Below are 26,315 nucleotides of genomic sequence, written 5' to 3'. Positions count from 1 at the left end.
TGAGTACAGCGATATGTTCCCAGAATCCCCTCAAAATAAGCAAGAAAACCAACAGTAACCATAGGCCTTACGCAGTCAGAAAACACAGGCTGAAATTAGACCTGAACCCTCTGTAGCCTCCGAGCTTACCTAAAGTCCCTGTGATCTTGCTGCTGGTGAGGCCACTAAGAGAGAACAGGAGGAAATCCCCACTTGGATTTTTTTGGCCATTCCATTACATCCTCTGAAAAGCCAGACAAAATCCAGAAGAATTGCAGGTTGGAAACCACTACCGTTCCCCCAGAGGGTAACATGCTCTACCTGGCAAAGGAACAACAGCTGCACAAGCAGTAAAGGGAATGGCTCTGCTACAAAGCAGCAAAGCACTTCAGGCCATTCTAAAGAATAGACCTGGGTGAGATCCTTGGACCATCATGCAAAGAAGCAATGACAACACTTACCTGTCACCAGATAAGCAGAAGACAAGCTGCAGTTGGAAAGGTTACAGGAGTTAGCTGGAGACCCAAGAAACCAGTAAAAAGAACTAGCATGTAGCACCAGACCAACAGGCAAACTCCTTTCCTCTGAGACAGGAGCCCATGGCCAGGACCACGGAGAGGCGGACGCTGGTAGAAGGAGAGGTCCTCACGGGAGGCATCCAGAAGACAGCTCATGCCTACAGCAAGAACACCAGGTGTGTTAGAAGCACCTATAACCAGGTCTGCCTACCATTTTGGTTTAGTGCTATGGCAGGAACAAAGTCCTGCTATGCCACTACCCAGCTCACACTATACAAGAGAACATTGCCTACTCTTACCACCCCTGGGATGTTTCCCATGCCAACACTCTTGGCACAGATCTCTTAGAACTTGGCAGAAGTAGCCTTTTACCACGTGTAGGGATTTTCTGTGCTGGGACAATTCCTCCCTGGACAGAGGAGAGATTTCTGCCTGGCTGTTTGCTACTACAGAGGCCTTACCAAGCTCGCAGAGACACATTTTAACGATGAACCGGGCCCAAGGATTTGTGGATTCATTACAGGTATTTTCAGTTTTACCTCAGTGATACCTAGTATTGACACTTTTTAATTTAAAACACAAAAGATATAGCTCTGGCACCGACTGGGCACCCACTCATTCATAAGAAAAAAGGCTTAGTACCCCTTCAGAAAGGAAAAATAGCATAACCACTGCTTCTCCTGCACCACGTGTGGTAGTGGAGGCTGCACCTTAGGCGTGTTGCATCAGCACAGGAGCAGCCATGCAGGTGCAGCATTTTGCTCACTCATCAGGTCCAAACATGGAAGGATAAGACTTTTCGTCAGAGGGATTAGAGTTTAAATATCTGGAAGTTAAACATTTCCTTACTCAGTTAAATCTATTAGTTTTGTTTAGTTACATTCCCTCCTCAGCAGACCTCATCCAGTTGACTGCCACATCGCATGTTCCAGCTGTTGCCTGAGCCCATGATTCCCATACCACTTACCACCCACATGGAAAAAAACCACCCCCACCTCCCAAAAGACACTATAATCTCCAGCTACTGCAACCCTGACACAAGTAACTTAAAAACTTCAATAGGAGACAACACGTTTAAATGAAGCCAGGAGGTCTCAGCTGGTAAATGGACCTACACAAAAGTAATGAGGAATAACACTTTTGCTGCAGGAGAAGTAGCCGACGGTAACCGACCAGTAGTGTGTACAGGTGCTGTTAAGGCCTCTAAGTTGCAATACATCTCTGAGTTCAAAATACAAGAACAGTAAACCCTAATGACATTCTATCTTTCATTTTAATGAGGGGGGTGGAGGGGGGGCATTCATTTTCTTTTGTCTGAAGCAGAGGTAAGAATTTATAGAAAGGAATGACCCAGAACAACACCAATGGGAAGAATCGTACCTGAAATGAACAATGCAGCTAGGATCTGTTAATATATAGATACATATTTCTGCTTTATTAGAATTTCAGACACAAATTCTAGTAACACATGGCAAGTGGAAAATTCTGACTTACGTATTTCCACTGACTCTTTACATGTGAAACACAAAAAGACAAAGACTGTATGGGGGAAAATGAATCAGGGTGCTAATATACTATTATTGCTATAAGCTAATATTGTTGTTGGCATGGAAAGGTGCACACATTTTAAGTTCTGATGTTTGGAAAAATAAGGGTTTATTTTGAAGTCATTGCCCTCTGAAAACAATAGTTACTGTAACTGAAAATCATGATTTATGTGACCTCACTAAAGTGGTTTAGATGCATGAGTGTTTAGGAACGTGCATGGTTTAAAAGAGAGAAAAATACATACTTCAGTATTAGAGCCTTTACAGCAGTAGCAAAGCCTTGACTTTCATTTTGCAAGACAATTATTCTGGAAACAGATACACCTTTATTACCAAAAGGTATTATCACAGTCTTACTTGAATTTTAAAGTCCATGTACTGTTCCGGTATGTGTCATGTAGGAGCACTTATTGGACATGGAAAAGACTGTGGGCAGGTCGTACACTATTTGTACTGAATACTCACAAAGGAAACGTGACAGAATCTATCAAACTGATGTATGACTTCTTTGCCATGAGTCAGATACTTTTTCACCTTCATGCTTGTATTCCATTCCTCCCACTGGTAAGAAAATAATATCTTCTCCACTTGTGTATGGAAATAGGCATTAGTTCCTTCCTTGACTCATACCTCACTTTCATGACTCCTTCCAGCTGAACAGTCTGAAGGTGCACACAACAAAGGCTGACTAATTGCAAAGATTCACTTTGCCAGATTAGCTCAGTCCAACACTTACCCAACATACTTTGCACCATTCCCTTACTATAGATACCGCTCTTCCCTCCTACACAATAATGTTCCCCCATCAAGCTTTGTTTTTGTAGCTGTGTTACCTGCTTCACTGGAAGATCTGATGCAGCATGAAGAACTCTCGTTTCACATACTGCTAGATGGTTCTGGCACAACCAGAGGCTTGTTTCTTTCACCAATAGCCTTCTGAGCACTCCTTTTTCCCAGTCGACATGGTTTCATGCAAACTCTAGCAGTTTCAGGGCTAAATGCACACATGCTTCTGCCCAGCTAGCATGTCATACAGCTTAGAAAAATCACATTCCCCAAACTGTGAGTTAAATACCAGCAAGTGGTCTGGCTCCCCTTTAGCATCAAAAAGGCTTGATTCTACATCTTCTGCTCAGTTCTGAGCCAGGACTTGAACTTACATCTCTAGAAGGTGCCTGATTCTAAAATTTTTCTTCTCCTATTATCATTCTGCTTTGTACAAATATGCCAATATTCAATGGTTAACCATATGCCTCAATGAAAACCTTAATGGTGATATTAGTCAGCCTAATCCTGCATCTTTCTCCTGGGCATCTCTTATTGCCGTTTTTCTCAGCAAGTTATTTCACTTGCGGCTGGATTCACCCAAATCCCAGCCTCAAGTTGATGAAAAGCCTGAATACCTGACCTGGAGCTGCAGATTCCATGGGATAGCAGGACACCCAAAACCTGGGCTGCTCAACTGTGTCTGGCTGTGCTGTAGCTTAGTTTCCTCCCTGCCCTGCTCACTCCACCACACACACACACACACACACACACACACACACACACACCCCTTCCTAGCAGAAGATATGACCTCTAATATACCTCCAGGAAGAAAATAGGTGAAATTAATGGTTGCAACTGGCGTTTTTGTTAACTACAGTCGCATAAATGCAAAAGGGCTATTTCAGCAACTGGTATATAGCTGGAACCCAAGACTTCCTTTCACAAATACCAAACAAAACATAAAAGCAGCTTTTATGCTTGCTGAAAAGAAAATCAAAACAACATTATAAAAATGAAATAAAAAAAGAATGCCTTACCACGTCTTCTGACATTGTTTAATGAGATGTTTTGTACTGACAATGTTTAGTGAAGGGGGCTTCTCTGAATGGCATTTAGAAAAAATGTAGCTAAGACCTGGGTGGGGTGTGGGTGGCCTCCCTGAAGATATTTTCCTTCTCTATTCACGTAGCTGCTCTGTGATCTTCCTTCCTGTAAGTTAATCACTAAACTAACATCAGAGACTCCTCCCACTCTACCCCATTGCATCACAGGGTTTACCCTTCCAGAAGATCTTACCAGCCAAATTACATTTTTCCTCTTCATGATCATTTCCAGTACAAAATCAAGGGGGTGGGGAGATCTGCACTTAAACTGGTAAAGTCGGGCTTTTGGCCAAGACGTGTTTGCAAATAGGTGCCATTGGGAACTTCCATGCTGGGTCTTCTTTGTTGCATTTTTTCCAAAGGAAGTACTTGGGAGAAGGTAAGTAAGGAAGAGTGGTGTTCAGTTAACCAAATAAAAACTGAAGAAAAATGACAGAGTGTGAGGGATAGAAAAAGGGAAGTGATATGAGGATATGATGCTTCTACTTTTTTTCACACCTTCTTCTTGCATGTGATAAAAGCTAATTTAATGGAGATCAAAAGTTATAGTCATCTGTTGGCTCTTTGATAAATGGTACGAAATTAAGCTAAGCGATTGACTATAGTCACCCTTGGGTACTTCTGCATAACTAAAAGTCACCACTTTAATTGGTAGAAATAGCAACCCCATCAGCATTTTTACTAGAAGAATTAAGGACAGGCCAGTCTTCAGCACTGGGCTGCTGTTAGCTGCAGTCCTCAGAACTCTGATGGGGCAGCATGAAGCATTTGCTTTCCCAGTGCCTGTGCTGTCCCACGGCAAAATTTTAGACACTGGACAGAAGTGCAGACATTGTGTCTACAGTACCTTCTGATATGATTTCTCTCTTGCTTTCTCGTACTCATCAGTCCATGTCTTTCACGTTCTTATTACCATCCATGTTTCCAGAGTGGCACTAGTGTGACAGCTGCCATAAGTTTTTCCCTTTGCAAAGAAGGAGTCCACAAGCTACTATTTCCCTGCTACAGTACTGGAAGGAGAAGTTGAATATATTCCGTCGTTTTCAGCTAACCCAAGAAAGAGAGTATTTTACAGTGTTTCAGGACAAGGAGCGGGCTTTTGAGGTGACTCTCCCCATCTTCCCTACTCAACTGCACTTTGTTTTATATTGCAAGGCTGTCTCAGGGCATGCAACCTGTCTCCTTTTGGTGGAAAGTAAAGAGAGATATGCTCCAAGTATACCCCTAATGTGCTTCAGTTGCTAACAAACATTCATTTCATAAGACCTGACTAGAACTAGTCTACAGTGCATGACTGATTCAAGGAAGATGAATCCAAACTGGGACATGAACTGCAGAAATGCACCTAACACAACCCACAAATAATGGGCACTCACTCCAGACTAGAACTAGTCCAAGAGGAGTCCTCCCACAATGCATAGATTGTGTATATGTCTGCATCTCAAGCACCATTTCAGTTTACACATGCTCCTACCAGGACACGTAACACAGTCAGGATCCGTGGCAAAGGGCACTGGTTGGTATCCAGTCTCTTCAGCCCCGCTTTAGAAAATCCATGAGGTGAGAAGTCGTAACACTTTACTTGAAAGTGACTCCTCTCCACTTCCATCTCTAACCAGCTAGACATTCTGGCCTGATTTTACAATTGTCATTTTACGATGCTCAATTACTAGCCAAAGAAATGAGCAGGGCTAAAGCTGAACACAGGCTTAGCTCCCCTTGGCAACACTGAAGAGGCATATATCACAAGTAAGAGCCAGAACATTACATACCCATCTCATCATACATTGATGCAGGCTCTGACAACCTCTTAAAGTCCCTGTTTTTCCCTGTGTCATTATATTTCAGTCTACCTCCCCTTTAAGTTATGGGGAACACTTTTTGCCTAGCTGGCACACACTGCAGGTCAGGTGAGATGAGTAGGAAGGGAAAACACCTACTCTGAGAATCATACTAGTTGCGGCCTAATAGCCCAGTGCTCTCAAGATCTGGGTGGCTGTGCAAGTACAAACTGGCAAAAATGAACTTACCAGAAGTTCTCAAGTAGTTATGCTATCAGGTGGCCAGTGAACAGGGATTTTGCACACCTAAACGGCAACTCCTTAAGTATGCAAATATGGAACAAAGAGAATAACAATCAAAGACTGCTATATAAGCTCTGATCGAAAGTCCATCATGTGTGATGTCACATCTATAACAGTAATCAGCAATACACATTAATAGAAAAATGTGACAACTGGAAAAGTAATGATACTTTCCTGGTATCCTCTCCCAGCCCTAAATGAGCTACACGTCAGGGTTTCCAGGCCAGAAACAAAATATTAAACGTTTTTTGTCTCCCATTAATTTGTTCAGTTGGTGTGTCTTTTTGAATTGATATTGCAAAAGGTCATATATTGCCATTAGCAAAAATTAGAAATAATTCCATGAGTCCTGACTTGCAGTCACACTGTCTTTCCTTACCTTGGAATATTTTACTTTGTCCCCAAAAAGAAAAAATTAGACAGTAAAATTAGGTATTGTTCATTCATTTGCAGTTAGTAACCAACAAAAGGAAGCATGTAGAAAGGTGTTCTGTGTTCAGGGTGATACACTTCTTCTCTGTTCATCTAATCACCAAATAACATTTCCACACCTTAGGCCTCATGTTATTAACATAAGATAGTTATTGGGCCTATAAATTGCCTGATTTTTTCTAGTGGTTGGCTAAGTACGTTGTGTTTTCTTAGCTTAATGACTTTGGGATCATTTTTAATTTTGACTCCCACAGGCAAGTTATGGGTGCCCAGATCCTATAAAACAGTATTAATGCTTGTATATTTAAGCAAACAGATTTTCAGCATGGGTTTTAAATCACTCTGTCTGATCTTCCTGTCCAAGCATATACTCTGGATCCTATTTTCTGCTTTCCTGCCACTGCAATGCCCAGAAGGGCATCAGGAATGTGTAGAACGTTGCTATTTGACCTTGTGTTAGATGTTTGTGACCAAATATAGATGAAATAGAGGTCTGTGCTGTGTAGTTTTGGGGTTTTTTTTAATTATCTTAAATATTTTATAGATCAATGCTATTAAAAGGAACTCTGTCACTCATAACTATTATGTTATTTCACTATGTGTCCACTTTTTTTAATGTGCAGACACGACACTTGCATAAAACGTAGTCCTTAAAAGCACTGTATCATTGTATGGCCTTAATTTTTATTTGGAGAAGAGGCTTCTCAGCATCTTGCAGAGGTGCTGTCAAAAGGTGTTCCTAAGGCTGCAGCTAACATATACCCTACAAATAGTTCACGTCAAAAAACAATTTAGAAAAGACAATTCAACATCTTGTCTTAGCAACACGTCAAGTTCTCCACTGTGAAAGACCTGTGCAGATACAGCTAATGTTGGCTGTAACCTTGGCAAGTTTCTTTAGTACGTGGTATATGGAATTAGGGCAGCGATACATGGAAGGCTGATTGTGGTTTCTAAAGGTAGGAGGAGTAGGTGGAGGTTGCTACTGACAAGAGTAAGTATGGTTCTACTAATGCAAAGTCTTTGAAGGTTCTGACTCCAATAAGGATTTTTCCTCCCTTTCTATGGTTCCTTCCAGGATAGGTAAGTTCTTCATTGGAATTAGGTAAAGAAGTCAGATAAGGAAAAGACTGAAGGGGCAGAGCAATAGGGAAGGCAGCCAACTCACTTGGTAATAATGAATATAGTTGGATAATTATTCAGTAATTTTTCCAGAGAGTATTTATTTTCCCCAGAAAGGCAAAAAACAACTCAAGCTATCAAAAAAATATATGACCAACTTGTTTCTGAAGTCAAATATTTTCAGCTGTTTGGGAGAATGAAAGGCTAGATTAAAACAACAGTTGTTGCTCTCTCTTTTCCTTTTGTTCACTTAAACTTGGGTTTCCTACAATTTACTTTCCTTCCTCTGCCCAAGGGAACACAAATTAGGGCACTCACCTTGTGGTGAATAAATTTATGGCTATGAAAATTTTCAGTCCATCTTGATGAAGCTGATACTATTTCTAAAGCCAAAACACAGTAAAATGAGTCAGAAGTCTTTCTAACTCTTGCTTTGGGAAATCACCCAGGGATGACGTATCACTGTCACAGGCTTTGTTTCAGCAGATGGTCTCCCACTGAAGTAGCATCAAAGCACAGCAGAGCTTGAGAAGCCTGGTAGTGAGCACATTCGCTCTTGGAGAAATGGGGGTGACAACCTGCATCAGTCTGGCAGATGAGGAGTCACGCCTGGACCTTCCACAGTTCAGGCGAATTATTCAAATCCCTCCACAGTCACAACAACTCTTACGAATCCAGTCCTTCATATCACTTTCAAGTGCCCAAAGCACTTGTGGGAGGTGGGAAGGAGAAGGGGAAGACTGACCTGCATGCACATTTCAGATAAAAGAGGGAGAGAAGAGTATTCAGCTGCTTGCTCCACACAGAACTTCGTCAATGTGACAGCTAAAAATACTACATTCCCACGTACTGAATCCTTGTACAGGGGTGAGCTGCATCTCCTCAAAATACCTGACAAATTTTAAACTACATCTACTCATCAGAAAAGTACAGTAAGTGCTCAGAACGTCAGTTGCCAGGTAAAAAATTTCCATGTTCTTGAAGATCTTGAAATGTAGTTTCATTCTGATTAGGAATGAAAAAAATCCTTAAAAAGAAACTCTTGGGACAAAAAAGTTTAACTCAAAAGGCATTATGGGGTTTTTGCCCTACTGCCTAAACACCACAAAGTACAGATTCCACATTTCAAATGTATTCTGAAATGACTATATCAAAACTTTGCATTCTAATAATAAAAAGGTACTTCAGCCTTCCTCCTTTTCTTCAGAACGCTGCAATGGAAAAAGTTTCACAACCTCCCTCCATTTCACTGAAACTGAATTTTCTGTGAGAACCCAAATGATCCTAAAAGGGAAAACAAGTGAAAAAGAGCATGTAAGCAAAGCCATCTGTCAGTAACAGCAGGATCTACTGAGGAAAGTTGTTTGCTGAATATTCTGACAACCTTGCTACTACGCAGTCTGGGAACATAGTCCTTTATAGCTGCTGTGTATTTAATGAAACTACATGGTTATTCCACAGACCTTAGCTGAACAGAAGCACCAGTCGAGAAGCAAAAAGACAGAAAATGCTTGGAGCAAAGCCAAAATTACCTCTACACAATCACTTTCCACAATTGTTTTAGCAGAGGAGTTTACTCAAAGGCAGACATGGTGGAAGGAAAGAAACCTTTTATACAAATATTTCTATATATTAGCCAAAGTTGAATTAAAACATTCACCTCAAAGTCAGGACTTTGATCACTGAGTTACACTCCGATAATCAGGACATGGATATTGTACCACAGGACACAGAGCCATGAATTTCATACCCTCAAAAGCTTGGAACCCACAAATATTTCAGCCTGAGAAGACACTGAAGATTTCTTGAACAACATGCATCACAAAGATGATTCTCCTAGATCACTTGCTGAAGAGTTTTGAAAAATAAATATGTGAGAACTGTAACTCATACATAGCTCATATTCTGAATCATAATCTTCCTCTCCTGAACTATTTGTTCACCAAAAATTACTTTAACTCCATACCTAAGAGAACACCAGTTGGAACGACAACAAAAGAGGGAGAGGAAAAGTAAAACAAATATTCTCAAACTAGAAAATGCCAAATTATATCCAAGGCAACTCTGCAAGGTACTGAACTATCTTTGTGAGTAATTCCACCCACTGAACTCTTTCACCGGCAGCCTCACTATTTCTGAAGAAAGTTTGTATTTTCTGTATTTTCCTAAAAATAATATATAAAAAAATGGGACTTGTTTTATTCACAGTGGTGTCGGGTAAGAATTGAGATAAGCCACTTTATGAGTATAGGAAATAGGAGTACCAAAGCAAGATATATTCAAGAATATGCTACTGTGGTAAGACATGTACCATTTATATCAAGTTTGTGTTCGACCCAAGCATCTCATCTCTGTTCATGTATGTAACAGGTCAACGGTTTGGATAAGGCTTAGCACCCTTTGCAATCTAGTCCTGGAGTTAATGACCTAAAGCTTTCCAGGAAGAGGGTCTCTATAGACCATGCTTCCTACAAAGCCTCTTACACTGAAGATACAGCTCTTACGGGGCTCAGCCAGGCAGAATGGATTTCCTGAACCCAAGAAAAGATGGTACTATATAGATAAAACTGTTCATCAACAGATCTGGGAGGGATCCTAGATGGAAAAATAGCAAGACCACCCAAAATATAGAGTGGAAATTTCAGATTTTCTTACACTAATCAATTTATCATAAACTCAAGTTAGCATGGTGTTTCAGCTAGGGCATTCATCGCTACATAATAGAGCCAGTCTTTAAATGGTTTATGCTCATACTAATATTGAAAACCATTTTTTTCCAGGAAACTCAGTCATATTCACATCTGTGTAACTGTTTCACACCCATCCCGCCAGCTCGTTTTGTAGGTTATACTTCCGTACATTAGGGCTTAGTTCCTATACACTGATGACTTCTATTTGACCAGAGAGAAGAGCACAGTCCTGTGCTTAATGTTAATCACAAAACTTGGGAAAAGTCAAGCACTTAATCCAGCAAGGGGCCTGTTACTGCAGTTTTTGCAAGTCATTAGGAAAGTTGGTCTACATCTACCTTGGTGGCCATAGATTCGTGCTTGCTGTGGTGTCAGCATGAGCCAGGCTGCCACCTCCTCCTGGAGACCACGCTCTGTGAGGCCTGTCATTCTCTTTCCCTGATGATTTCCATGAGGAGATGCTAACTCACTTTCCCTGCACTTCTATATTTTTACTACTTTTCCCCCCAATGGCCGTAAGGAATAGAGATTATTACTATTAAGTGACATTAAACTGCTGATCTTGAGACTTGAGTTAGTCTCAGTGACTTAAACAGAAACTGCACAATTTTCATATCATACTCAGTAAGACAGAAAATATAAACACTATCATTGTTAGATGAAGGTCTCTGGTGACAAGAACTCATTTCTCCCCTTATCTGTATAGGCTTTCTCTCCAGAAAAAAAGCCCACAAGAAAAGGGCAGCCTCCAACGTAGAGCAGTTACTGGCAGAGAACTAGCCTGAGAGATAGTCATACACACAGACCCATGGAGAAGCTGGCTGATATTTCTGCAAACACTGTCCACAGGCAAGAACTATCGCTGCCTTTCTTTCATATGACAAATTGTAATGATGACATTAGGAGCTACACCCCAAAAGAGTTAGCACTATCTTTTCTGTGAAAACACAATTTGTACGTTTTTCATACCCAGTCTAAGAGTGACAAATGACAGAATAACTTGTGAAACAGAAACTGGTTCTTCCTCCTCTCCAAGAACACCTTTTCAGAAAAACAGGGCTTTTTACCTCCACAGGTGAGTTTTGTTCTTCCCTAAATCAAAGTGTTTGTTTCCCACTCATAAGTGCATAGGACACTTCACTTGTGACTCCCACCTCCCCACCCAGAAACCTCCAAACATTTGTTGCAAGGACACCAGCATTTGGATTGGCTTTAGAAAATAAATATGTTCTTGAATTTTAAAAGAAAACATGACCCTTTTAGGTGAAAAATTAAAGCCATAAAAAGCTAAAGCTGCAGTAGTAATAGAAACAAACTTCACACTGATTCCCCTCGTAGCCTTCTCTGTTTGCAAGCTGTGTGCTGCCATGCCTCCTCATCTGGCTGTCCTTATACAAGCAGGTCTCCTACACTTGTATCGTGACTGCGAAATTGTCTTCATACAAGTTACTTGCACAGGGACATTTTATTTAATTTTGATTGCAGTTTGGCCACATCCTAAAATGGCTGCAAACTCTGAAGTTGTGGACAGCGGATAGCAGCAAAGTCAGTGTGATGTGGCTGACATACAGCAATACTGACACAATGATTTTTTTTTTTCCCGCATCATCGTTTCTCCCTTAGTTAATAACCAAATTCTCTGTGTTCAAATAGTTTTCTCCAAAATCCCTTCTGATGCAAGCCCCTGTTCTTCAGAAAGTGGCCTGAACTTCGAGTCATTTGCCCATTAGAAAAAGAAAATTAGGTTCAAAGCTGTAAAATAGCAAGTGTCATGTCAAGAGCAAGAACTGCTAGTCTCAGAGGTAACATTATTGAAATTCCAGCACTCCACAAACAACGTGCTGCAACTTGTTTCCTAGCACAGTTTATCACCAAGTAAGTCTTACAAGAAATTCAATATATTTCTGTCCAGAATTGGAGCATTTTTACTTCCTAGACTCAGAATTTAGGGTTCCAGAAGCAGCATGAGAGTGTTTGGGTATCTGCAGAGAAAACAGCCTTTCCCATGTTTGCATGACTTAAAATCATCAGGAGTGGAACCTCCAGTTTCACAAGTGGCTGGTGCAAAGAAAATCAGTAAAGATTTTCATTTAATTTGACAAAAACATTTCTGATGCTAGAAATTCAATTCTACTCTCCACAAAATGAGCCATAATTTATCTTTAATTCACAACTGGAACTTAAATATCAAACATTGAGAATTCAAACATCTTCACTTTAATTTCACTGATAAGGGATGTTTTAGACCATTACAGATGCTCCCAAGAAGGAGCATGTCTGCAACAGCAAATCTCCTCTCAACAACTGAAGCTCTTTAAGAAATTCAATAAAAAGCAAAGGAGAAAGAAAATTAAAGCTGGGTAAAGAGAGTATCCTGGAGGGGAAACGAGAACAAAAACATGCAAGCTTGTGCAGCCAGCCATCTGCAAAGCTGAAGGTTTCACAAAGAAAAAAAGGCCTCTACTGTTCCTGAATCAATGACTTCCCATTTACAAGCTAGCTGTATAGAAAGAGATTCAAAACGGCTCTCAAGGAATTCATGCCAACTGTGAGGTCTGTTTTCTCGGCTGTATTTCCCTCGCCCTCTTTCTTTCACAGTCACAACGATGTAAGTATTTATCAGTCCTGTACCCCTGCCAGCATACACTGGAACAAGTCAAAGAGACCTGGCACTGAATCACAGGGATCTGTGTTGCTAATAAAGACAGAAGGCCCCATCCATTGTTGATTAATTTTGACGGAAATCTAAACACCAAACAACAAACTCTCTCTGAACTGATTTCGTACCCATTAGTTTGATGTGTTTATTAGACAAGACTCTATTCTTTCAAGTTTATTAATAACAGATTAGAGTATCTGCAAACAAATACAGGAGTTTTATTATTTAAAGGTGTGGACACCATACACTAACACTTTTAGGATTTGACAATGAATAAAAACAAAAATCCCATAGAAAATTGTACTTAGAGTGGGGAAAAAAAAAACCCTAGCTAATGTTGAAGAGCAGCACAGTGCCAGCCCTTCACATTTTCAGAAGCTTCAACTCAGATGGTGCAGAAAGCCTACTCTGGAGTAGCACAAACACTAAAAACAAACTAAAAAAATAAAAACACCAAACTGCAGAGGAACCATAGAAATTGCATTAGTTCATAGAGGGTTCATAGTAAATAGGAGGGGGTAGGTACTTTTTGTAGTATATTTTGCAAGTAAAGAAATTCCTTTAAACCCTGTGTTAAGTTGTAGGAGATTTTATTTGCCAAATCAACGTAAAAATATTCCAGCAGAGCTCAGCAAAACCATCAAATCTCACTATGAAACTTTGCAATTTTTTTCCAAAAAATTTTATGTCTTGCAAACAGGCGTTTACTGGACTGAAGCATCCAGTGACAACCAAACAAACTGTTAGCAAAACATTTATTTGATAGTTAATTCTTATAAACTCTTTGGTACTACCTTGCTCTCTGACAGCCAGTTTCCTTTGGTCTCCACAGTCTTTTGTCTGTGCACCTCTCCCCTCTACACTCCATTTGCGGAACCCAAACCGCAGCAGAAGCCAAGAGAGATGCTATTTCATAACGAGACCGGCAGCTGTTCTTGCAACTGGCCAACATCTCTTGAGCTATTCAGGAGCTGCGCTTCAGTGGGGCCTGCTGGATAACTCAGAGCATCAGCTTCAAGGTCAGGTTGGACAGGGCTCTGAGCAACCTGTTCTAGTGGAAGGTGTCCCTGCTTGTTGCAGAGGTGTTGCACTAGATGACCTCTGAAGGTCCCTTCCAAACCAAACCATTCTATGATTCCACAGGAAAAGAGACAGCAGTGATGCTGCCACAAATACCAGCAAGTTGCCTTAGTTCCTAACTACATGCTCAACCTTACCCTGGCCTGAAACAGAGCTGAGTGAGCTCAGCAAAACAGTGCCTTCCCCTGCCTATGTCATACTCCTTGAGCCCTCTGAATACAACATGGAGGAAGCATAGTCTCCACACCCAGCTTGCAGGCTGAGAAAGGTTAACAGTCTTCCACTGCACTGCAAAAATGATTGTTTTTCCAAGCCTGGAGTTTCTTACAGTTTTATGAACTCTTGAAATACCACATTCCTCTGCTTCCAAGTTACAAAGCCAAGAAAGGCAAACTACCTAGTAGGTTTGGTACAATGGTGGCAGGTTGCACAGCCTCTGGTGGCAATACCACATTTCTGGGATTATCTACAAGCATTCTCAAAACAAAATACAACAAACTGAAGAACTTCTCTGCTAAAGTCAGAGACAAAAGATTTCACTAGGATGCCAGTGGTCACTGAAGAAGAAATACAGGTAAATATTCATCAATTTTCTACTTACACTATCTGTTTGAGACTCTAAATAATAATAAAATATCATTTCCCTCAATCTCCTGCCAGAAACAAAAAATAGGGTTTTGTCTACTCTTATTTAATTCACAGACTGATACAATACATCAATATGCTTTTTGTTTCCGTCATAAATTTGATTTTAGTTATTTATTTCTCTTCAGATATTCACAAGCCTTTGAGTTCAGATGTCAATACATTAAACTGCATCATTATTACTTAGATGGATGAGAACATGATTATCCTGCCTGTTTTCTCATATGGCATTTTAACCCAATCAAGGATCAAACCAAGGACAGTTCAAAAGGATTAAAACACAGCTTGCTTTGTTTGATGCAATGAAGTCAAATAACGATTTCTGCCTCAAAGGAAGTATGATTCATAGCCATTAGCTGGCAATATTTTAAAAACACATACTATTAGAGTTTGCATCCTAAAGTTTCCAAAACCAGTAAAATTCCAGTCTACTAATATCTATGCACCCCCAACAGACTGGACTCCAAAGATGCAGACGCAGTTGCTTGAAACATCTCCATGGCAGCTTTATGTGAGGTGCTGGGGCAACTGCTGGAGAATTCAATAGTGTAATAATATAGAAACATAGAATGCTTCAGGTTGGAAGGGACCGTTAGAGGTCATCTAGCCCAACCCCCCTGCAGTAAGCAGGGACATCTTCAACTAGACCAGATTGCTCAGAGCCCCATCCAACCTGGCCTTGAAAGTTTCTAGGGATGGGGCCTCCATTACCTCTCCGGGCAACCTGTTCAGTGTTTCACCACCCTCATGGTAAAAAATTTCTTCCTATGTCCAGTCTAAATCTACCCTCCCTTAATTTAAAGCCATTACTCCTCGTCCTGTCACAACAGGCCTTGCTAAAAACATTTTCCCCATCTTTCCTATAGGCTCCCTTTGAGTACTGGAAGGCTGCTACAAAGTCTCCCGACAGCCTTCTCTTCTCCAGGCTGAACACTGCCAACTCTCTCAGCCTGTCCTCACAGGAGAGGTGCTGCAGCCCTCGGATCATTTCTGTGGCCCTCCTCTGGACCCGCTCCACATATATCCTTTATTCTTTTCTTTTAGCCAGTCCACTACACATCAGAGAGATATTGGCACTGAGTTCTGATACCTGAGGCTTAGGTTACTTTAGTTAATCTAAAACTCAATAATAAGTAATTTTAAAAAGATCACTATTTTCCAATAACAGCTGTCTTATGCTTCTAACAGATAATTTAATTTCTCATAGCATTGTTCTGTCACTAGTTTTATTAGAAATTTCTGAATTCCCTAAGAAATAATCCTCAATAAACAGTGATGAAATGTTTGTTCCACAGATCAAATAGTCAAGGATCCAAATAACTTTTCATTTAATGGACTTTTTCAAGCATTATTTCAATGTGCTACATTTTCATAACAATAATACAATGCCTGTTATTTGACGATAAATTCATTCAAAAGGAAAAGTCATGCTGATCTTACCAAGGCTTATTAGTTTTCATTTGTAGATTCAAATCTTATGATTTATTAACCTAAAGATGAAGGGTACCTAACAAAAACTTTATGGGGTTTGATAGGTTGTTTTATTTTATAGCTTCCAAAAGATTTGGAAATTTTTTGGCAAAATATCTTCCCATTGTCTTGAAGAATGTATCTTCATAAGCAGATGCAAATATAATTACAGACTAAAGCTCATAGGAAGGCTTTGCATTAGAGGCTTATTTTTTAGGGGTTTTTCCCACCTTCTCCACTCTAACTTTTACTTTCGCAGAATCACAGAATGGTAGGGGTTGGAAGGGACCTCTGTAGGTCATCTAGTCCAACCCTCCTGCCGAAGCAGGGTCACCTACAGCAGGCTGCACAGGACCTTGTCCAGGTGGGTCTTGAATATCTCCAGAGAAGAAGACTCCACAACCTCCCTGGGCAACATGTTCCAGTGCTCCTTCACCCTCAGAGGGAAGAAGTTCTTCCTCATGTTCAGGTGGAACTTCCTCTGCTTCAGTTTGTGCCCGTTGCCCCTTGTCCTGTCGCTGGGCACCACTGAAAAGAGTTTGGCCCCATCCTCCTGACACCCACCCTTCAGGTATTTATAAGCATTTATTAGGTCCCCTCGTAGCCTTCTCTTCTTCAGACTGAACAAGCCCAGCTCCCTCAGCCTCTCCTCATAGGAGAGATGCTCCAGTCCCCTCACCATCCTCACAGCCCTCCACTGGATTCTCTCCAGTAGCTCCTCATCTTTCTTGAAGTGGGGAGCCCAGAACTGGACAGAGTATTCCAGATGGGGCCTCACTAGGGCAGTGTAGAGGGGAAGGAGAACATCCCTTGACCTACTGGCCACACTCCTCCTAATGCATCCCAGGATCCCATTGGCTTTCTTGGCAGCCAGGGCACACTACTGGCTCATGGTCAACTTGTCGTCCACCAGGACACCCAGGTCCCTCTCCACAGAGCTGTTCTCCAGCAGGTCCGCCCCAAGCCTGTACTGCTGCATGGGGTTGTTTCTCCCCGGGTGCAGGACTCTGCACTTGCCCTTGTGGAACCTCATCAGGTTCCTCTCTGCCCAGCTTTCCAGCCTATCCAGGTCATGCTGAATGGCAGCACAGCCTTCTGGTGTATCTACCACACCTCCCAGTTTTGTGTCATCATCAAACTTGCTGAGGGTACATTCTAACTCTTCATCCAGGTCGTTGATGAAGTTGAACAAGACTGGGTCGAGTGCTGACCCCTGGGGGACACCACTAGTTACTGGCCTCCAACTAGACTCAGCGCCACTGATGACAACACTCTGAGTTCTGCCATTCAGCCAGTTCTCCATCCACCTCACTGACTACTCATCCAGTCCACACTTCCTGAGCTTCCCTAGGAGGATGTTATGGGAGACCGTGTCGAAAGTCTTGCTGAAGTCGAGGTAGACAACATCTACGGCTCTCCCCTCATCTACCCAGCCAGTCATGCCATTGTAGAAAGCTATCAGATTGGTCAGGCATGATTTCCCCTTAGTGAATCTATGCTGACTACTCCTGATAACCTTCTTTTCCTCCACTTGCTTGATGATGACCTCCAAGATAAGCTGCTCCACCACCTTTCTCGGGATGGAGGTGAGGCTGACGGGCCTGTAGTTCCCTGGGTCCTCCTTCTTGCCCCTCCTTCTTGCCCTTTTTGAAGATTGGAGTGACACTGGCCTTTCTGCAGTCCTCGGGCACCTCTCCTGTCCTCCAGGACCTCTCAAAGATGATGGAGAGTGGCTCAGCAATGACATCCGCCAGCTCCCTCAGCACTCGTGAGTGCATTCCATTGGGGCCCATGGATTTGTGGGTGTTCAGATCGCTTAAGCAATCCCTCACGCAGTCCTCCTTGACCAAGGGAAAGTCATCCTCTCTGTGGGCTTCTTCTCTTACCTCTGGGGCCTGGGATTCCTGAGGGCCTGCCTTGGCACTGAAGACTGAAGCAAAGAAGGCATTCAGTAGCTCTGCCTTCTCTGCATCCTCCGTTATCAGGACACCCGCCTCATTGAGCAGCAGCTCCACATTGTCCCTAGCCTTCCTTTTGCTGCTGATGTAGTTGAAGAAGCCCTTCTTGTTGTTTTTGACATCCCTTGCCAGCTTCAATTCCAGGTGGCCCTTGGCCTTCCTCGTTGCATCCCTGCATGCTGTGACCACATTCCTGTACTCTTCCCAAGTGGCCTGTCCCTCTTTCCACATTCCATGGACCTTTCTCTTCCACCTGATCTCCACTAGAAGCTCCTTGTTCAACCATGCAGGTCTCCTGCCTCCTTTGCTAGATTTCTTTTTCAGGGGGATGCACTGCTCAAGAGCGTGGAGGAAGTGACGTTTAAACTGCGACCAGCACTCTTGGACCCCCCTGGCCTTCGAGAGCCCTAGCCCACGGGATTCCTCCCAGTAGCTCCCTGAAGAGGCCAAAGTTAGCCCTCCTGAGGTGCAAGGTTTCGATCCTGCTTATCGCCCTGCTTCCTCCACGCAGGATCCTGAACTCCACCATTTCACGGTCACTGCAAATCATTTCATGTGTTCCTGTTTAAGTAGGTTGAACACAACCGCTCATCTGATTTTTCTGAAGTGCTCATACTCTGTTCCGCTACCAGAGCCTATAATGGCCATAAAGCAGGTTGAACTGCACTGGAAGATAATATTGTCACGTTTTCTCTGGCACATGAAAGGCAACATACCAAGTAAAGTTCACCATACTTCAGCTAAATGTATCCAAATAGTTTAAATCTAGTTTTAAAGTTGCTGATGTAAACTGAAATATTCTTGCTATTTTTTCCTGCATAATGTCAACATATTTATGTCCTATAAGCCAAGCCACTCACAGAATCACTGGTCAACATCTTAATTTCTACACTAGTTTGTGGAATGTTTCAACTCAAGCCCACAGCAAAAGTCTCCAGAAAGATTTCAGAAATCCTGCAGACTACATCAGGCAGTGGTAAAACACCTTCTGTGCTGACACAATCAGTTCTTCACATTTACATATGAGAAAAATGCAGGAAAATAATACCAAGTCACTGCACTGGATTTGGAAATGGTTTGCCTGGAAACAAAAGGAGCAAAGTCACCCTGGTGCTTTAAAACTTTGCAAAACTCTCACTATCAAACGCGACTGTTACAAAGATTCTTGAAGACATTCGTAACTTTCAGCAATGCAACATTACACTTGCATTGCTGGTTGTCCTCATCCTCCTCTGGGTTTATCAGCACGCTGATTCAGATAGGACTATGCATTTCTCCCAGTCTCATACAAAATAGCCTACATATTTAGGTCTATCAAGGCGTCTTACCAAACACATCGAGAAGGTTGGATAACTACCAATCTCTAAAAGACCTTCTAGTATTTTTAAATACTGTCCTTCACATCAATGGGATTGTTTCTTAACGGGATGCAAGTGCACTGAAACGTGTTGTGCATTGTCTGAAGAAGCTTGTCTGCTTTGCCTAACCTATAGAGATGGTAAAATTTTTGGTCAACTAAACGTATACAGACTGTCTAGGACCAAATATCAAGTGTTAAAGAATGCTTTGATTTTATAAAGGCTTCCTGTTTACTGCGTGGCATTGGTCAGAAGGTCTTTTAGAGGCTGGATGCTAGCCAGCCTGTTCGACGTGTTTGTGAGCCATACTTTCAGTCTAGGGGTCAAGATAGCCTCAAACCTAAGAGCAAGCCAGCTGAAGTCACCATTATTGTCTTGTTTTAAGCTATCATTATAAGAATATTCACACATACATCTTCTTCCCCTTTTCTAAATCCTTACCTAGCCTGCTGACTACTTAGAGCATTGCCCCTCCTAACAAAACTAGTGAAGACCCCAGACTAACCTCGAACAATGGGTTTCTAATAGCCCCCTCTCTAATAGAGGAGATATATATAAGTACAATCTACATGAAGCTTAAAACAGCACTATGAAAAAGAAGAATTCTCACTCCCTTACAGCTTTAAAGAGCTATTTATATATTTTTCTTCTGTGCAGGTCAATTTGTCATGCACAGCATTAATTTTGAAGGAGGCTAACACTGCTAATGAAGGATTTTCCAAATAGCACAAAGGAAGCATTTAATTACATTTGGGCCTGTTGAGCCCAAAGCCTAGTAAAACAAGTCAAAAGTGAGTTGAGAATAATAAAACAGCATCTGTGTTTCACTCCAATTCCCTGAGATGGTGAATTTGCATAACATTTTAATGTAGAGTAAAACTGCAGCTCTTGAGGTGAAGTTCTTTCAGCAACATACTAATGAGACAAACACCTTACAGCTAACCCTACTAATGATCCTATGTAAAAATTTAAATAGGGGTAGGATTAGATGGGAAATTCCTCTTTTGCATGGTGAATTAGGAAGATCTAAAAAGATCTGTAGTGCCTGCAGAGGCATTACAGCCCAGATATAAGAAATACTGAGCTCATTATGCCCCTGAAATGGTTACTGTGGTGCTTCATTCAATGCCTGGGTTATAAATGCTAATTTTAGAGTCTTGTCTCCAGGGACGTTTCACATGCCACTTGGTTCGTATTTGTATGTCTCTTAAGGTTGTATTTCCCCACATGCTCCTTTCTCAGACTAACATATTAATACCTACAAATTGAAATCCTTTTATTCCTCTGTCTACTAAAACTGCAAATACTCAATAAACCTCGAACATCTCCCATACAGTCACGTGTTTCTAAGTCACCTGACAGAATCTTGTCATTATAGAAAAGGTATTTACATCATCCAGTTTTCTCATGGTAACTGACGGAAAGTAATTCACTTAGTTATCAGGGGGTCTGTTCACACAGTGATCCCAGGTTTTGTTTGTTTACTGAGACCAACAAGTATTTTGTAGAAATTAGTTCTAAAATTGACTAGTGTGTAATTTTTCTACTCGCTTCTTTCCCAGAATCATGAACTGGGGCACAGTGGAATTATGTCAAGTCCATTTTATTTGGGACTTCTTTGTTCAAAAGAGGATTTGAAGATCATCTTCCCAAATATCTCCTGGTGTACACCCATCTAAAGAACTTCATGATTTGGTAGGTTTAAAACCTATTAGGGGTACTTTTCCTCTGAAAACATGATTAAATAGGCAATGATGTCCAGTCATACATTTGCAGGGTAATCACATGATAACCTACTTTAGACCTGAAGAGTTTGCATTTCTTATACAATCAGTGGAAAAAAATTCCTCCAAAAGATGACTGAATACTTTTTGTATGTTTATAGGTAGACTGCTATTTCTCATCACTTCACAGACTCTCTTCCTGAGAGCAAATTTTTACCTTATTGTGTTCCAGCTGACCAATGCTTTTTTTACAGTGCTAATGTCATTATTTCATACTGTCGTGTCAGCATTCTCAACTTAAAATTAATAAATGGCCCTTGTGCAATGCTTTGTTCATATTCTCCTATGGCGTTGTTCCCATGAGGAATTCCTCAAGACTAATAGCTTGTCAACCCTCTTCTCCAAGTCACATGCTCTACAAATTCTTGCAACATCATATTATCCATTGCTGTTCACTTATCTTTTTGTCCAAATATCAGGCATCATCTTGCATAGGTTATCAGAGCTGGCCCAGTTCCACGGGCTGTTCTGCACACTGTATCCGAGTTTTACATGCCTTTCTCAGGTATCAGCACTTTTGTGTCACTACTTTAAATATAATGGATTTTCTATTGAGTCCTGGCACATTTTTGTTGCTTTCTCTAGGTTTAAAACTTTGAGGGTTCATTAGCAACCTCAGGAAAGTTATGTTCCAGAATGCAGTCTTGCCTTTTATCCAACATTCAGCAAACCTCCCAAACATGAAATATTGACTTTTCAGGTTGAAAGCATTTAACTGCTTGGGAGAGCCTTACTCTCTTTTTGTGCTGTCATTACTCTTCAGAATGCTACAACAGTGTTTGAGTCGGACTTCTTCGCCAAAAGTTAACCGAAAACTGTTCAGGTATTGCAGCAGAACTGCCTATTGTCAGTGACCATTATTTGAGATACAAACTGAGGCACTATGTACTCTTCATTTTCCATCTACACAACCAAAGAGTAGCAACAGTGGTAGGTGAGCTAACTTTTTAGTTCTTGCCAGAATATTATCTTCGGCCACTACATTTTCAGCACTATGTATTTTTTCAGTAATCATGCAAAGCTTTTGCGAGAAGCCTCTCTGCAATATGTGCTCTATAGCTGTTGCTGCTATTTAGTGTGGTTACTTGCACAACACAGCAGCTGCCTGCTACTGGAGTCTCTCAATAGCTCTGCCCGTCGAGCTCCTCCCAGATAACCCCTTTCATCACCTCTGATCATTAAAAAGAAAAACTGTCATGTCCAGTATTCAGATTAAACCTGACTAGCTACCTGTAGTGGTACAGAAAAGGAATAAAAGATAGTAAAGACACTTTATTAAAGCTGGTTCTGCAATATGTGTACTGCCTCTATTGATCTCTTCAAGAAAACATCATAATTTCATACCATTAGATTTTCATACACAGTACAGATCTATAACCTCTGCAGCACCCAATTGCAATGGCACAAAAGGAGCCTCAGAATAGCTTAAAAGCAGCAGCTTTTAAGTTGACAGTTTTGAGGCTTTAGTTGCAAGTCCTAAATATCTTATTTTTATACCTATCAAAACTAGTTTCAGGATTTGGGCATGAATGTTCTAGGTTCTATACAAAACACAAATACAGAGAATCCTCCAACTGTAGATTATTTTAAGGCAATTAAAAAAAAAAAATCAACCCCTAAAACCCCATACCATCAGCGCAGGATTATTTGGAAGAAGAGTTAATCAAGTTGTTCATGTTATCAAGGTCTCTCACAGAGCTGTCCAGAACTTACTTTACCAGGAAGGAAGGGGTGAAAGACTTTGGTTCAGATCTAAACACTAGAAGCTGGAGAGTTTGAGATTTGAAGCTGTTTCTGTTCACCTACCAACTCTCTCTACTCAACATTTGCATCATGGCTTTGCACAACGGACTGCGCAGGGATGAAATCAATCACCAAAAGCAAGGGACAACACAACAAGCCCCTCACAAGGACTGATGGCATGTATTCATATTTCACAATTTCAGCTATGCTAACATGCTGCACTACCCTGGCAAGTCCACAAAGGACCAGTACAGCAAATGCTTTACTATGCAAGTACAGATATCATTTTAAAATGAAAGTTATTGTCACTGCTTTTTTCTGCCCATAAAAACAGTCAGAGTAGTAGTGCAATATGCTACTGGAAGGAAGTCTGGAAAGAAAAAAGGAAAACTTGGAATTTCATTCAGTAATGATCTGTAATTTATATGGTCTCCCTCTGGGTCTAATACTCTGACTAATGACATTCAGAAAGACACAGTTCAATTAAAAAAAGTGGAAGCTGAGGCTGTATCACAAACTGTAGCTCACAAGCTATCAAACTTCAGACCTCTATTATTTCAATTAATCACAATCCATCATATCACATATACATTGGAAAAGGTATTTCAGACTCCGTATCATTCACCATAATTAATTTAAAGAATTAGAGTCATGACAGGCAATATAGTTAAAAGAGACAGGCTTAAAAAGAGTTGGAGGGGAAGGTTGTTGTCTTTGGAGTTTTTTTGCAATTTTTTTTTTTAACAGTGTCATCTTCCAGTAACTTTCCTGTTTCGTCCTATTCCATCTCAGCCTCAGATGTTACAGACTTTGCTTCAAAGATTTTCTTGGCACTCTCATAGTCATAAAACAAATATTCTATAACTTCCAAGATCAAACACACTTTGGCAGGATGCAAAATAGCTACCTCTGCTCCAGTTTGGGCAGACGCTCTTGTAAAGTGTTGAATTTTTGCCTCTGCACCTGAGCAGCACATGATATATCATGAAATATGCAGGTCTTCATTATACTTGCCTTTCAAAAAGAATTCTTGTCCTTCCCTACAACTAGAACTAGTATCAATTTAAATGCGCTTATCCAAAATGAATCAAATGTGTCATAGGATCCATAAGAACCTTTTGTACTGCTGAAACTCCAAGATTGCTCCATTTTAATATTGTAAACATTGCTCTTTAATAGAATTTCCACTCTCATGGACAGAGGCTGTCTGCTAAGGATGATGTTCCAAAAAGCTGTCATTTTTGAAGGAAGAACTTCTTATTTTGGAAGAATCTTTTAGATTTGGGAAAGAAGAACATTTGCTGTTTTGCAGTATGGGGCAAGGAGACAGAAATTATACCAGTACAAGAAAAAACAGATGAGAAAAGCCCATATACCTTCAAGTGAAAATGTTCCCTCTCCTTGTTTTCTCAGTGAAAACCGGACAGGAGTCACTTTAAGGGGGAAAAATAGTTGGAAGTCTTAATATTAAGAAAAAGAAAAGATGAAGATTGAAGAAAAACCAAAGTACATAGGGATTTCCAGCAGCTGAAGACATTCATGTCCAAGGGTCCTTCTTACAGACGTGCTTACATTTAAAAGACATGAATGCAAGCTTCAAGATGAAACAACAAGATTAACACAAGTATTCCAGAAGGACTGAATTCCCTGCTCTGGAGGCTGGAGAGGGGAGAGAGGGAGAGAAATAGGTTTTCTAAGCCATTCTGTATTATCTTCTTTTCTCTACTGCCATCTAAATCTGGGCCAAGTAAGAGGCAGAGGCAGTCCCTGGAGAACACACACTCACAGAGCGCTCCTTCCACTCTCACCCTCCTTCCTTCCAGTCACGCAAGGACAGACATCCCAAGATCCCTTTAAGCTAATGTAAATCTTCTCTTCTCTCATTAAGTCAGCTTCCCAGCTGCTTTGCACTACACAGAGCAAAGCCACTAGAGCAAAGACTGATCACCTCGCTGACTTTCACTGTTAATGCAATCCCTCATTCGTACATTATTCAGTAACGCAAAACAGGCATGTGTCAAGCGTGTATGTGATCATACTCCGGAGACGGCACGTACAGAAGGAGGCCACACACCACCCTGCAAAACTATTCTGAAAGACTTATCTGCAACTTCTTAGACTGAACTGCCAACACGTTTGACTTCAGCAGAAGGAATCATTGGCGAGCGAATGGACTACGCACATAATTAGTCAAGCTGTTCAAAAATGTTCTGTCAGAAGACTGTGCTTCGGTGGAATGCACACATACTGCAGTACCATTAACTCCTCTGAGCCTTTCAACAGAAACCAAATAAACTGAGTTACCTCCCCTATTACCTGCTAAATTCCTGAAGTTCTCTGGCTATACGCATGGTAGGTTCCCAGATTCACTGTGCGAGGTAGGGTCTTAATATTACAGCGTAATATACGTAAATCCTTCTGCGCTCCATTTTTTCTAAATACCAAATACATACATGTTAATTACCAAGGAAAATTATCAATACTTAACAAAATAAGTCTAAATGTTTAGACTTTTACAGCAGCTTTGAAAAGGAAAAACATTTCAACTTTGTAATGTAAATTGAAATCAAAAGCAAAGCTAAACATTTTTAATGAAATGTTTTATATTTACACGTACAGATGTGTGTATATAGATATATAGATGCACATCTCCACTGGCTCTTCCAAAATAAAGTTTCAGAATTTTGCTGTGTAGAAAACAGTGACTTGGAATAGAAACATTGTTCAAGTTTCCAAACTACCACAAAACAACACTGCTTCCCAGCATGGCTCCTGCAGTAACAAGTGCCATGGAAAAAAAAGCAAGAAGAAAATTAACAAGTTAGTGTTCAAAGCAGGGTTTGAAAAACACAGAGCAAATGAGTCACTGGCCATGTTTTGAACAAAAAAAAAAATAGAAAACATAATACAGAATTCAGTAAGCACTGATGTTCTCAATGATGTAGGAATTAAGGAATTCGTAGGAAAAAAGTTTGGGCTAACAATTTTGGCATTTTGTAACTTGTTGCAAAGTAAAGGACTCAAATGTTCTTTAAATACTGTTTGTGAGCAAGAACACAGACTCAGAAGGAGAAAGCAGACTGATGCTACACTGACACTTCATTCTCTGGTTTCTAGCACTTTCTAGCATAATTCAAAACTATTCAACTGTAACATGACTTCCTCAATACATATATCAAGCCAAAGTGAAATTTGATATAGATTATTAATTCCACTTTACAGTTTGTAAAATTGATATACGGAAGTGAAGCAAGTTGCCTAAGGTCAGAGAAACTGAGAAAGAAAGAGAAAAAACACCCAGTTCTCCTGACATGGCGGATCTAAATGGGATTTACTACTCTGCCACTTATTTATCACACAAATGTTAAAAATCCA

The 26,315-nt window shown here is 40.8% G+C and overlaps 1 long non-coding RNA gene across 1 annotated transcript in view; it reads right to left on the bottom strand.

Moving 5' to 3' along the window:
* Positions 1–600: 600 nt before the first annotated feature.
* The window catches only part of LOC142361548 (uncharacterized), a 90,113-nt gene continuing 64,398 nt past the window's right edge, over positions 601–26,315 (bottom strand). The window contains exon 3 of the long non-coding RNA XR_012764163.1: positions 601–655. This is a non-coding gene — a long non-coding RNA (uncharacterized LOC142361548). The remainder of the gene's footprint in view (positions 656–26,315) is intronic.

Source organism: Opisthocomus hoazin, chromosome 5 (genome assembly GCF_030867145.1).
Source record: "Opisthocomus hoazin isolate bOpiHoa1 chromosome 5, bOpiHoa1.hap1, whole genome shotgun sequence".
NCBI lineage: Eukaryota > Metazoa > Chordata > Aves > Opisthocomiformes > Opisthocomidae > Opisthocomus > Opisthocomus hoazin.
This window is presented reverse-complemented; position numbering and strand designations above follow the sequence as displayed.